Source organism: Bombina bombina, chromosome 8, assembly GCF_027579735.1.
Source record: "Bombina bombina isolate aBomBom1 chromosome 8, aBomBom1.pri, whole genome shotgun sequence".
Lineage (NCBI taxonomy): Eukaryota > Metazoa > Chordata > Amphibia > Anura > Bombinatoridae > Bombina > Bombina bombina.
In genome coordinates, this window is record NC_069506.1 from 168,658,347 (window position 1) to 168,672,202 (window position 13,856).

At 36.1% G+C, this 13,856-nt stretch overlaps 1 protein-coding gene across 3 annotated transcripts in view; it reads left to right on the plus strand.

The window, feature by feature from the left end:
* Nucleotides 1–13,856, plus strand: part of LOC128638625 (galactoside alpha-(1,2)-fucosyltransferase 2) — a 425,415-nt gene that overhangs the window by 306,649 nt on the left and 104,910 nt on the right. The window contains exon 2 of one of the 3 annotated variants that reach the window (XM_053690693.1): nucleotides 6,429–6,485. The gene's annotated coding sequence lies outside the window, so the exon portion shown is untranslated. Of the gene's footprint in view, nucleotides 1–6,326; nucleotides 6,486–8,123; nucleotides 8,179–13,856 lie in introns of those variants that run through there. The other 2 variants (XM_053690692.1, XM_053690694.1) reach the window with 2 other exon arrangements.

The following is a 13,856-nucleotide window of genomic DNA, read 5'->3' on the forward strand; positions in this document are numbered from 1 at the left end:
CAATCACATTGTAGGCAGTAAACCACATTCCTTGATCAGCAATTCGCAAAGTCAGTCAGTTTTTGTAGTGCCTCTTGGGAAAATATGTACTTCTTTTAGATTGTACATATATTTGCAAAAAGAACAGGACCCACGGCTATGGGTACCAGAAATTGATTTATTTTGCTGTTTGCGTATAAAATGGCACCTCACCAGTTTGTTACTGATTGTAGGTGCCCTCTTCCTGCTAACCGCAATATGTTCACCAACCATCTCTCTCAGATCATCATGGGTTCTAAGGAGGTCACAATGTGTATTTAAGATATTTGTAATCTCTTTGTGTCTTTCATTGTAAGTGGTGATAAATCTTACTTTCTTGTCAAAGCCAGTATCTCTGTTCTTTGGTATCAATAGGTTTTCCCTGTTCGTATGTAAAGCCCTATAAAAGAATTTTTTTAATGACTTTTGAGTGCTTTGATTGGTGCTTCCTTTGCTTTCTACTATAATATATAATGATTGAGATAGAGCATGCTATTTTAAGCAACTTTCTATTTTACTCCTATTATCAAATTTTCTTCGTCCTCTTGGTATCTTTATTTGAAAAAGCAGGAATGTAAGCTTATAAGCCAGCCCATTTTTGGTTTAGACCTGGGTTCAGCATGTAGGTTTTTGCCTAGTATGGGTCTTGTTAGTGAGGTGCAGCCATATCCCTCTAGGCACACTGAGCAATGGGCCCACGACTGGTTTCCTGCATCACCCTTTGGGATACTTCCTTTAGGGTCATAATTTGCATATACAAAAAAAGAGAAGCACTGCTCCTAGGGTGGTAACTAGCCCTAGAACAAGCTATTATGCTATTGTTCATTCCCAAGTTCAGCGCTTCTTTCTTTTTATTTATGCAAATTATGACCCTAAGCGAAGTCTCCCTAAGGGTTATGCGGGAAACCAGATGTTCAGAGAAGGATTGTCTGGTATTTCGGGACTGTACTGCAATGTTTAGTCAGAGTCAGACTGATATACTAGAGGAAAGTTCTTCTCTGTGTAAGGCACATTTTGAGCAACAAAAAAGGCTGCTTCTTGGGTGGTAACTAGCCAAAGAACAAGCTATTATGCTATTGTTAGTTCCCAGGTTGAGCGCTTCTCTCTTTTTATTTATATGTATTTATGTGTTTTATTGAATGTTTACTATACATATTTAACATTCCAATGTTCTTCACTTACAAAAGTAGGGGACAGCGCAGACACAGCTCTAAGCATAGTATTTATTACAATGGAAATATTGCGCTAATAAAATAACACTAGATAAGAAAGAAAGCATGCATGTAAACCAATCTGGCAATCAGTGTATGATGAAACAATTTGCCCACCGTATCAATCCTTAGCATTATTGTGGTGTCTCTGATGTGGGCAGTCAATGTGTGGTGTCTCTGATGAGAGCTCAAACTTCTGAGGCAACTATTACAGCAGGGTACACAAGTTATCTAGACAAAAAAAAACTTTTGGCTCACGTTTACATATATCAAGAACACTAAATGCACAGACACGCAGTGCAACTGCAGCATACAAAATGTACGAGGTTTTAACTGCTAGAAAAGTGAAAGCAGTGAGTTAATCTGACAGACTGAGCTGCCTGCGATAACAGGTTCGCTTGCGTCACAAAGTTTGGCTGCTGCTGTATTGTGATTGGCTACAAAGCTACTACAAGTTTGTCTAAGAGGGACTTTACTAGCTAACTGAAGCCCGGGAACACTAGCGGCACTGTTTGCCCATGTCAGAGACACCAAGCCTGGGATAACAATTGGTATTTACTGCCCACATCAGGGACACCATGATAACGCTAAGGATTGATACGGCAGGTATAGATATCTATTGTACATTAACATTATCAGATATATACAGAAATATATATTTCATAATAAATTACCTTTTTTTTTTTTGAATGAAGCATTGTGTGCTTCTTAAATCATTATAAAACGTTTTAGGTATACACTGCAGATATAAATATTAATGATTTAAGCAGCACACAATGTTTCATTGAAAAAAATATTTATATATTTTTTTATTTTTTTTTGGGGGGGGGGGGGCTTCATGGATTCTTGCACCAGGGCCCTGAGGTTTCTAGTTACGCCTCTGGTAACGCACATAAGGGTTCGCAATTTAGGACTCTAATACGGTGTTGGGATAGCGCACATGAAGATGTGCTAACTTCAAAGCACGTTCTTGAAATATTAAATATTAAAAAATATTAATAAAGATTATTATACTGTAAAAAATATAGATATATTCTATGGATTATTTAAATTTTTTTACAATATGTATAATATTTCTAATATTTTTTTATTAAAGGAACAGTCAAGTCACAATTAAACTTTCATGATACAGGATATGCATTTTTTAAAAAACGTTTTAAATTACTTTTATCATCAAAGTTGTTTTGTTCTCTTGGTATTCTTTGTTAAAAGCTAAGCCTAGGTAGTTCATAAACTGATTTCTAAAATGTTGAAGGCAGCGTCTTATCTCAGTGCATTTTGACAGTTTTTCATAATTAGACAGCGCTAGTTCATGTGTGCTATATATATACAGGTAGCCCTCAGTTTACGCCGGGGTTAGGTTCCAGAAGGAATGGTTGTAAATCGAAACCGTTGTAAATTGAAACCCAGTTTATAATGTAAGTCAATGGGAAGTGAGGGAGTTAGGTTCCAGGCCCCTCTCAAAATTGTCATAAGTAACACCTAATACATTATTTTTAAAGCTTTGAAATGAAGACTTTAAATGCTAAACAGCATTATAAACTTAATAAAATAATCACACAACACAGAATATATAATTAAACTAAGTTAAATTAACAAAAACATTTGCTAAACAGCATTATAAAACTAATAAAATAATCACACAACACAGACTTTACTTGCATTTTTCTGCAAACAGTTATTTCTATGCATTCCAATCTGGACTGATTTATAGACAGGAAGATCTTGTTTTTTTTAAGTCTGCTCGATAGCTTAGGTCTGGTTAAAATGATTAATTTCAGCTTGCTTGGCTTTGCTGCAACACAAGCGGACAGCTTCACCTACTGGCTACTTTAATAAATGCACTGCTTCTCAATAGCAGTCACATGACTGGAAAAAAAGGTTGTTATTCTGAAACGGTGTAAATTGAACCGTTGTAAAACGAGGGCCACCTGTGTGTATATATATATATATATATATATATATATAAACATTGTGCTCACTCCTGCGGAGTTATTTATGAGTCAGCATTGATTGGCTAAAATGCAAGTCTGTCAACATAACTGAGATAAGGGAGCACTCTGCAGAGGTTTAGTTACAAGGTAATCAGGTAAAAAGTATATTAATATATATGTTAGTTAAGACTAAACTGGGGAATGGGTAATAAAGGGATTATCTATCTTTTTAAACTATAAAAATTTTCAAGTAGACTGTCACTTTAATATTTTTCAATATTTTATATTTAATAAATACGTAACACACCTTAAAATAACCCATGTACTACTCTAATTCTTCATGTGTTCTAACCCGACGCGAGTTACAGTATATTAAGTTGCATTATGTATTTATTAAATATAAAATATTGAAAAATATTAAAGGGACAGTCTACTACATATTTTTAGAAAATTATTAAACATACTGTAAAAAATTCTAAATAATCCATGGAATAAATCTATCTGCTAGATTATGAGTTTTGCATTGAGGGGTGCGGTGCTAATCAGCCAATATAATGTGAGCTCAATCCTATTGGCTGATTGCATCAGCCAATAGGATTTTTTCACCTTTAATTCCGATTGGCTGATAGAATTCTATCAGCCAATCGGAATTCAAGGGACGCCATCTTGGATGACGTCACTTAAAGGAACCTTCATTCGGGAAGAAGACTTCGATTGAAGAGGATGCTCTGCGCCGGATGTCTTGAAGATGGAAGGATGAAGATAGAAGATGCCATCTGGATGAAGACTACTGCCGGTCTGGAGAACCACTTCTGCTGGCTTGGATGAAGACTTCTCCCGGGTTCGTTGAGGACTTCTTGCCGCTTGGATGAAGATTTCTCCCGGCTTCGTTGAGGATGGATGTTCGGTCTTCAAAACTATAAGTGGATCTTCGGGGGTTAGTGTTAGGCTTTTTTAAGGGTTTATTGGGTGGGTTTTATTTTTAGATTAGGGTTTGGGCAATTGAAAAATAGCTAAATGCCCTTTTAAGGGCAATGCCCATTCAAATGCCCTTTTCAGGGCAAGGGGGAGCTTAGTTTTTTTTAGTTAGGATTTTATTTGGGGTTGGTTGAGTAGGTGGTGGGTTTTACTGTTGGGGGGTTGTTTGTATTTTTTTTTAGAGGTAAAAGAGCTTATTTCTTTGGGGCAATGCCCCGCAAAAGGCCCTTTTAAGGGCTATTTGTAGTTTAGTTTAGGCTAGGTTTTTTTTTTTTTTGGTGGGGCTTTTTTATTTTGATAGGGCTATTAGATTAGGTGTAATTAGTTTAAATATCTGATAATGTCTTTTTTTATTTTGTGTAATTTAGTGGGGTTTTTTTTGTAATTTACATAGGAATTATTTAGGTAATGATAGTAAGTTTTATTTAGATTTATTTTAATTATATTAAAGTTAGGGGGTGTTAGGGTTAGGGTTAGACTTAGGTTTAGGGGTTAATAACTTTAGTATAGTGGCGGCGACATTGGGGGCAGCAGATTAGAGGTTAATAACTGTAATGTAGGTTGCGGCGATGTTAGGGACAGCAGATTAGGGGTTAATAATATTTAACTAGTGTTTGCGATGTGGGAGTGTGGCGGTTTAGGGGTTAATATATTTATTCTAGTGGCGGCGATGTCCGGAGCAGCAGATTAGAGGTCAATAATTTTATTTTAATGTTTGCAATGCGGGAGGGCCTCGGTTTAGGGGTTAATAGGTAGTTTATGGATGTTAGTGTACTTTTTAACACTTTAGTTATGAGTTTTATGCTACAGATTTGTAGCGTAAAACTTATAACTACTGACTTTAAATTGCGTTCCGAATCTTGCGGGATAGGCTGTACCGCTCACTTTTTGGCTTCCCAGAAAAAGCTTGTAATATTGGCGCTATGGAAGTCCCATTAAAAAAAGACTTTACGCTAATTGCGTAAGTTAATTTGCGTTACAGCCAAAAAAGTGTGTGGTGCCCTTAAACCTGCAAGACTCGTAATACCAGCAGTAGTGAAAAGCAGCGTTATGAGCCTGCTTTTTCACCCATACCGCAAAACTCGTAATCTAGCCGTATATTTTTTACAGTATGTATAATCATTTTTAATAGTTTTTATTAATATTTTTTAATATTTCAATAACTTGCATTGAAGTTAGCAATTCTTCATGTGCGCCAACCTGACACCGCTTTAGACCTAAATCGCCAACCGTGAAGCGCATCATAGAATTTTTGTTTTTATTATTATTAAATATAAATTTCTCTATATCTCTATATATGAGATAATGTAAATGTAAAATAGATATTTATACCTATTTATCTATAGGAACAGTTATACAGGCATAGGTATATATAGATATATAGATACATAAAACAATATATTTACAATAATAATTATATTGTTCTGTATGTGAATAACATAGGAATGTGAACTATTCATAACTCCTGTCGGGTTAGCACGTGAGCGATAGGTGTAGTTTTTTTTCCTGCGCTCTTCATTGACTTCTATGGGGAGAAGAAGTTAACAAGGTCCAGATAGTTATTTTGCACGAAAATGTTTTACTTTCAATTTGTAAAATGCGTGCTACCCAACCCACTCAAAAAGCTTTTGTCTAGTGAAGTTTATGCTCGAGCGAGAGTGCTTAATAGCATTCCACTCGTATATTAGCCCATAACTTGCCCCCCTCTTCTCAGGAATTATCTTGCCTTTTACTATTTTAATAGTTCATATAAATGACTAGTTGAAAGCTATGGATATAATAATTATGATGGTACATACAAGATTTATCAATCCATTTCCAAATGTCACTAATTGTTTTGTATGTCTTGTAATATTGCAGAGTGGTTGGATTGATATCTTTTTAATGAATCTGAAGCAAAATTCTGCTTAAGAATGATACATTTTTGCCTGGTACTTGCTGACATTCTCAGAAGCTACTGGTATTTCCTGTATTCTCTGTTCAATTTGAGATCATAGCCTTTGTTGTTAAAGCTGCAAAACATAATTATATGTTTGTATAGTTAGCTTTCTATAACCATACAAGCTTGAACATAGCCCAGAATTTGAGTTGCAATTTGACACTAGTTAAGATTAAATCCTCTAGTTGTTGAAAAAGAAAAAAAAAAAAAACCATGTGGTTTTATAGCACTTTGTGACAGAGGAGGGAGCCTTACACACATTTTAGTTTCCTTACCTTACAACTGCCTTTACTGGAACCTATGCACCTGTTGTCACACCTTAGACATACTCCTTGTCTCTTCCCACAGATACACAGACGGTCTAGGAACACAGCGACATCAGTAGTTACAGAATGATCCTCAAAGGTAAGACACATTTCTCTTTTTATTTTAATCATACCTTTTAACCAGTGTGCAGCACATTTTATCATAAGGGGAGTCATCTTAACTAAACAAATCACCTGAGGAGATAATTTTTTATTCATTCATTTTTTTAACAGAATACTGTTGACAGACTTGTCTTAATATTTTTCTGTACTGTCTTATCACTTCTAGCTGGATAACCAAGCCTAGTATTGTTGTGTAAGTTCCTTACGTGTTGTGATTTCTATTGAGCTTCCCTATAAATCCCCAAGGCTACAATTATAGACCATGTGCATTTTTATTCTTTGTGCCCCTTGTGTGTTATAAGGTTATAAGATCTTCACAACATACAAGCAGAAGATAACCTTTCTAATACAAATCATGTGGTGCATTTTTGTTTTACTTTTTAAGACATACTTTCCCATTCATTTTTTTATAATACATACATGATTAGTGTATTACAATACAAAAACGTCAATAAGTGTGCAATGTTCTTGTATGTAATGAGTAACTGGCATTATTTTAATAAATAGAAGGTATACTGGCAAAAAATTACCATGAATCAACAGGTGAAAACTGGATGAGTGAAATGAATAAAATAGACTTCATGTTCCTGTAATTTTATTTTAATCCTAAAGCAAAATAGTCTACTGCACTATAAATATGTTTTTTGTATTTCTCACTATACAAAGAGATTATGGGGTTGATTTATTAAGGGCCAAATGGCCCTTAAAGGGAAATTAAAACCATATTTTTTCTTTCAAGATTTAGAAAGAACATGCAATTTTAAACAACTTTCTAATATACGTCTATTATGTAATATGCTTCATTCTCTTGATATCATTTGCTGAAAAGCATATCTAGATAAAAAAAAAATTGTATTCTCTATCTGAATCATTAAAGATATTTTTTGGGTTTAATGTTCCTTTAACCCTTTGAGTGCTAAGCACTTTCCCACCTGGGTGCTAAGCACATTTGAGGGTTTTTTAATTTTACATTTTTAATTTATTATATTTTTTTTACTTTTTGTCTTTTCATTTCAGGTTAAGCAATTACCTTTCCAATGGTGGGTCTTGGGGATCTGTAGCTGCTTAGATGCCTGAGATACAGGCTTCTAAGCAGCATGCCCCCTTTCCCTATATTGTTCATTGTCTTTTTTTACATAAAGTTGCACGGTGACGTCATCACGTCATTACGCGTGACGTCACCATGCAAAACTGGAAGCCCCGGCGATGCCTGTCACTCTACAGGCACGATCGCCGGGGTAGGAGCGGGTGGGAGCCCCCAGATCTCCCTCAAGGTGGGAGAGTGCTAGCGACGGCTCTGAGCCGTCGTTAGCACCTGAGTGAGAAACTCTGCGATGGCTCAGAGCCGTCGTTAGCACTCAAGGGGTTAATGTACCTGTTTCTGCCCGAGCCTTCAGGCTGGCCGGGAACATGATTTAAGAAGAAGCTGCTTCTTAACTATTCCGCCGCCTCTGAGGCTACGGACATCAATCCGCCCAATCACTTACGATTGGGTTGATTGACACCCCCTGCTAACTGACGATTGGCCGCGAATCTGCAGGGGGCGGTATTGCACAATTGCTTGTGCAATGATAAATGCCGACAGCATATGCTGTCGGCATTTATCGATGTCCACCAGACATATGAAAAACTGGCCTCTATGTACTCTATGTGTCTGTTGCAAAAACATTGTGAGTATAAAAATATTTTTCATTGTCAAAAAAAATATATTTAGACTAAACATAAATTTATACAATATATTTGTCTTATTCATATTTTTATTTCAATTTTTTTTAATAAACCGAGACTCCTTTTTTGTCTTTATATACATATATTTGTGATTAAAAATTTACGATAAAATGCATTTTAACGTATAGAAAGAGCAGCTGCTGTAGAAAGGCTGTGCGTGCAGTTGATGAATTAAAAAATGTTTGGATGTTGTCTCTGCAAACAAAAAACAGGTGCAGCTAAAAAAGAAAAAAATAATGTTCGATGGTCCAAGTAGAATCTTTTTTGTTTTGTTTTGAATTTGATAGAAACTAAAGGATCTATTCACTAAGAGTTCATTTGAAGGTGAATTGAAATATTTCATATCCCGCCATTAACTATGCATTAAGAAAGGTCAAAGCCAGTAAGTATCTCTTGCAAGAATAGCTGAACTAGGCCTGTACATTGCATAGTACATGCTGTGTACAGTTCGCCTAAAATAGGAGAATTGCAGTTAAACTATATGCAGCATTAACTATGCATTGTGCGGGGCTAACTCAACTCCTCTTGGAGATACTTCTTGAGTTTGGCCCTACATAATGTATAGTTAATTAAAGATTTAAAATCACCTATAATTAATCCGTAACAAATCTCTTTTGTGAATAGAGTACTTAGATTGAATCTAAAAATAAGGAACTACCTAAATTTGAACAAAACATTTTATTTTTTTCAAAGCCATTTGTCTTTGTGGTATTATTTTGCCAGTAATAGTTGTTTTTTTATATTTATAACATAGTACTGAATATGTCAATAATCTTAAAAAAGAATAATCTGTTTCTTCGTTGGTTTTTTTTTTAATTAAAAATGTAAATTTATTATGCATTATTTTATTGTTCCAGATTACATGCAAATAATAGCAAAACATAAAATAAATCGGTGCACTGTAGAGAAAAGGGCTTACTGACCCATATTTATGTTCTGTTAAATGCAAATGGTAATCTGCCAGTAAGTATCAAGCCAAGGTTTACCAAATAATACTTTGTTAGTTTGTCTATCCAATTGGTTAATGCAGCTCCACCATTCATAATAAATCTTTCAATTGTTTTATGCCTTAATACAAACAATCTTTCTTTTACACTAATTTAGTATATATGAACCAGGACACATTGTTTGTATTTGACAAAAGGATGCAGATACATTTATGGATTAGAATTACATATTCCCTGAGTATCACAATGTTCAAATAGAGGAATTTTTGTTTGTGTCATTTTTCTGGCTTCTATAGTACAATATATTTTAAGAACAGCTCTAGATTATGCAGCACAGTTGTATGAACAAAAAACTTAAAAAAAAAAAAAGTAAAAAGCATTTTAATCAATACAATCAGTAGCTAAGATTAGTATTATATTAATCACTAGAAGTCATTAGAGAGATTACAACATATGGTTGTATACTTTTACGTGTCAGCATGGCCATCCATGCAAAAAATAATATCCCCTGAACATAATAATATCAGTGGAAATCTGCCGCCAGAGAAAGCTGCTTGCTGTAAATAGGTACTGCCCATCATTTTTAAAAATGGTGGCTGATTGGCAATAAACACTGAAGTGGGTACACAGGGCATTTTCCCTTTCTTGTCTCCCCCCATACACCTACAAGTAACAATGAAATAAATCTTGCTTATAATAAAATAAAAAAAATCCTCCATTTCGTAACCACCCCCTATTCCTGAAAAATTCCTTGAGAGGGTAATGGTCCCATATATTTTCTCCCAATTGAGGGGCTCCTTTTTATAGGGAGGTCACACTGTGGGGGGGGGGGTTTCTCCTCTCTCTCCACTCTTCACCCCTATCTGCTGGGCCCTCTCGTCTGTGCTATTCAATTATACTAAGGGGTCAATTTATCAAGCTGCAGCGGACAGGGGCGCACATACGCTCCCCTGTCTGCCGCAGCTTGCCACTACCGGAATTCAGCATTGCACATGAGCGCTATTTTGCGCTTGCGTGCAATCCTGCACGTCTGATGACCGTTGCTTGCTAAATACGGACTGCAGGTTCTCTTGTGAGTCGAAGCCTGCCGAAGGGGTTAATAAATCGACCCCTATATCTCACTGACAGACACACTTTTAGAGAATGAGTAATACTTGTTGGTTTTTTTTCTCTTTTTACTATGTTTTGAAATTATTATTTAAATGTTAAAATTAGAAAGAGTCATAAGAGAGGCTCTTTGTAAGAGTCTTCTTTTCATTTGTACTTAGTTTATACTATTAATATTGTCAAATATTGTTATACCGATTGATGGTCAGTCTTCTATGTAATACTCTGAGTACGGCATGTATACTTGAATCCTCTTTCAATAAAAAAGATGAATGAAGATGTATAAGATAGGTAGATACATAGACAGATAGATAGACAGACAGTTGATAGACAGATTTATATATTTTACGCAGGAATATATTGTTAATTATTATTGTTTATATTTAATTCAGTATAAACAGCACCAATAAAATTTAAAAAAACACAAAATGTGAATAAACATGTGTGATTTTACTTTTAAAGTAGATAAATAGATATAAAATATCTTAAAGGAAGAGTAAAAGATGTCTGCAAAATTGCAGATTAACTGGTAAAACCAGATTTTTTTTCAGTGCTCCTAAACAAAACAGAGAAGTATTTTCTTTGCTGAGGCTTAAAAGTAAACATTAGGGCAAAGGGGGAAAAAAAGTATTTCTTACTATCAATCAGGAAATCAGATTGTGTTGCATCATCCATTAAATTGCCTGTCACAAGAATTATATTACTTATATATGTATAAACGTTTTATTCAATATAATACTGCCTCAAATTGTGTCAATCATTAATCATGCTTATGTCTGTATTAAGAGACTTGTTATATGAACGCTTGCAGAGTCAAATATAAATGTATATGATCCGTGTCACAATTTTACATATAATAACTCCAAGAGTTGAGACTCTTAATGTAAAAAAAAAGCCACGTGACTGTAATAAGCTTAACTGATCGTTAGCAAAGTACCATAATTTTTTGATACTATGGGGCCGATTTATCAAGTGTCGGGCGGACATGATCTGCCTGACATCGATAAATGCCGACAGCATACGCTGTCGGCATTTATCATTGCACAAGCATTTCGTGTGAAATGCTTGTGCAATGCCGCCCCCTGCACATTTGCGGCTATATTGGGGTGTCAATCATCCTGAACGTATCTGATTGGGATGATTGCAATCCTCCACTTCAGAGGTGGCAGATGAGTTAAGGAGCAGCGGGCTTACGACCGCCACTTCTTAACTTTTGTTTCCCGTGAGCCTGAAGGCTCACGTGGAAACTGCTGCATTCGCAGCATGGTAAATCGGCCCCAATAGGTTATGTTGCTTTCACTTCAAGTATTTAGCTCACGGTAGACTTTGGCTTTGGCATGATGGATATGTTTGTCATCCTGTGAGGCTGTTTTAACTGGCTGTGGTGTTAATGTGCACGTTTTGAGCCAACTATGGTATTTTATTTGCAATAATAATAAAAGTTATGTTTTAAATCTCCTTCGGTCCATTGACAGCTGGGATTTATTTATTATGGATATTATATTTCTTATATAGGCCTAGATTATGAGTGGACGTTTACAGGCACACGTTAAATAACCACCCATTTACAAGTGACTGGTTAATGCTACTGCAAGCTCGCTGTAGCACGTTGTGGTCAACTTCATTAACCAGAGATCAAATGAAATAAATGTCCCCAAATTTCCCCCCAAATATAGTGTACTGTTAATTTTAAAAATTGTGCCTTTACATTGCAGTCTATGGGGACTGTGATTTCATTGTAAATAAATATTTATATGCTTATATACCTGTATATATATTTATGCGTTAATATGTGTATATACAAATATAAACACATAAATATGTATGTACATATTCATATACAGGGAGTGCAGAATTATTAGGCAAGTTGTATTTTTGAGGATTAATTTTATTATTGAACAACAACCATGTTCTCAATGAACCCAAAAAACTCATTAATATCAAAGCTGAATAGTTTTGGAAGTAGTTTTTAGTTTGTTTTTAGTTATAGCTATTTTAGGGGGATATCTGTGTGTGCAGGTGACTATTACTGTTCATAATTATTAGGCAACTTAACAAAAAACAAATATATACCCATTTCAATTATTTATTTTTACCAGAGAAACCAATATAACATCTCAACATTTACAAATATACATTTCTGACATTCAAAAACAAAACAAAAACAAATCAGTGACCAATATAGCCACATTTCTTTGCAAGGGCACTCAAAAGCCTGCTATCCATGGATTCTGTCAGTGTTTTGATCTGTTCACCATCAACATTGTGTGCAGCAGCAACCACAGCCTCCCAGACACTGTTCAGAGAGGTGTACTGTTTTCCCTCCTTGTAAATCTCACATTTGATGATGGACCACAGGTTCTCAATGGGGTTCAGATCAGGTGAACAAGGAGGCCATGTCATTAGATTTTCTTCTTTTATACCCTTTCTTGCCAGCCACGCTGTGGAGTACTTGGACGCGTGTGATGGAGCATTGTCCTGCATGAAAATCATGTTTTTCTTGAAGGATGCAGACTTCTTCCTGTACCACTGCTTGAAGAAGGTGTCTTCCAGAAACTGGCAGTAGGACTGGGAGTTGAGCTTGACTCTATCCTCAACCCGAAAAGGCCCCACAAGCTCATCTTTGATGATACCAGCCCAAACCAGTACTCCACCTCCACCTTGCTGGCATCTGAGTCGAACTGGAGCTCTCTGCCCTTTACCAATCCAGCCACGGGCCCATCCATCTGGCCCATCAAGACTCACTCTCATTTCATCAGTCCATAAAACCTTAGAAAAATCAGTCTTGAGATATTTCTTGGCCCAGTCTTGACGTTTCAGCTTGTGTGTCTTGTTCAGTGGTGGTCGTCTTTCAGCCTTTCTTACCTTGGCCATGTCTCTGAGTATTGCACACCTTGTGCTTTTGGGCACTCCAGTGATGTTGCAGCTCTGAAATATGGCCAAACTGGTGGCAAGTGGCATCTTGGCAGCTGCACGCTTGACTTTTCTCAGTTCATGGGCAGTTATTTTGCGCCTTGGTTTTTCCACACGCTTCTTTCGACCCTGTTGACTATTTTGAATGAAACGCTTGATTGTTCGATGATCACGCTTCAGAAGCTTTGCAATTTTAAGAGTGCTGCATCCCTCTGCAAGATATCTCACTATTTTTGACTTTTCTGAGCCTGTCAAGTCCTTCTTTTGACCCATTTTGCCAAAGGAAAGGAAGTTGCCTAATAATTATGCACACCTGATATAGGGTGTTGATGTCATTAGACCACACCCCTTCTCATTACAGAGATGCACATCACCTAATATGCTTAATTGGTAGTAGGCTTTCGAGCTTATACAGCTTGGAGTAAGACAACATGCATAAAGAGGATGATGTGGTCAAAATACTAATTTGCCTAATAATTCTGCACTCCCTGTACATATATATTTTAAATATGCTGCCCAATGCTGCGCGACTTACCCCCTTCGCTGCGCTAGGTTATGTGCTGTGTCTATTGGCATCAGAACCAGGCTTCCATTGGAGCCTCTGGAAGTGCGCTCTTGTGAGCACAAAGTTTCCATGCAATGCGAATGCAAGG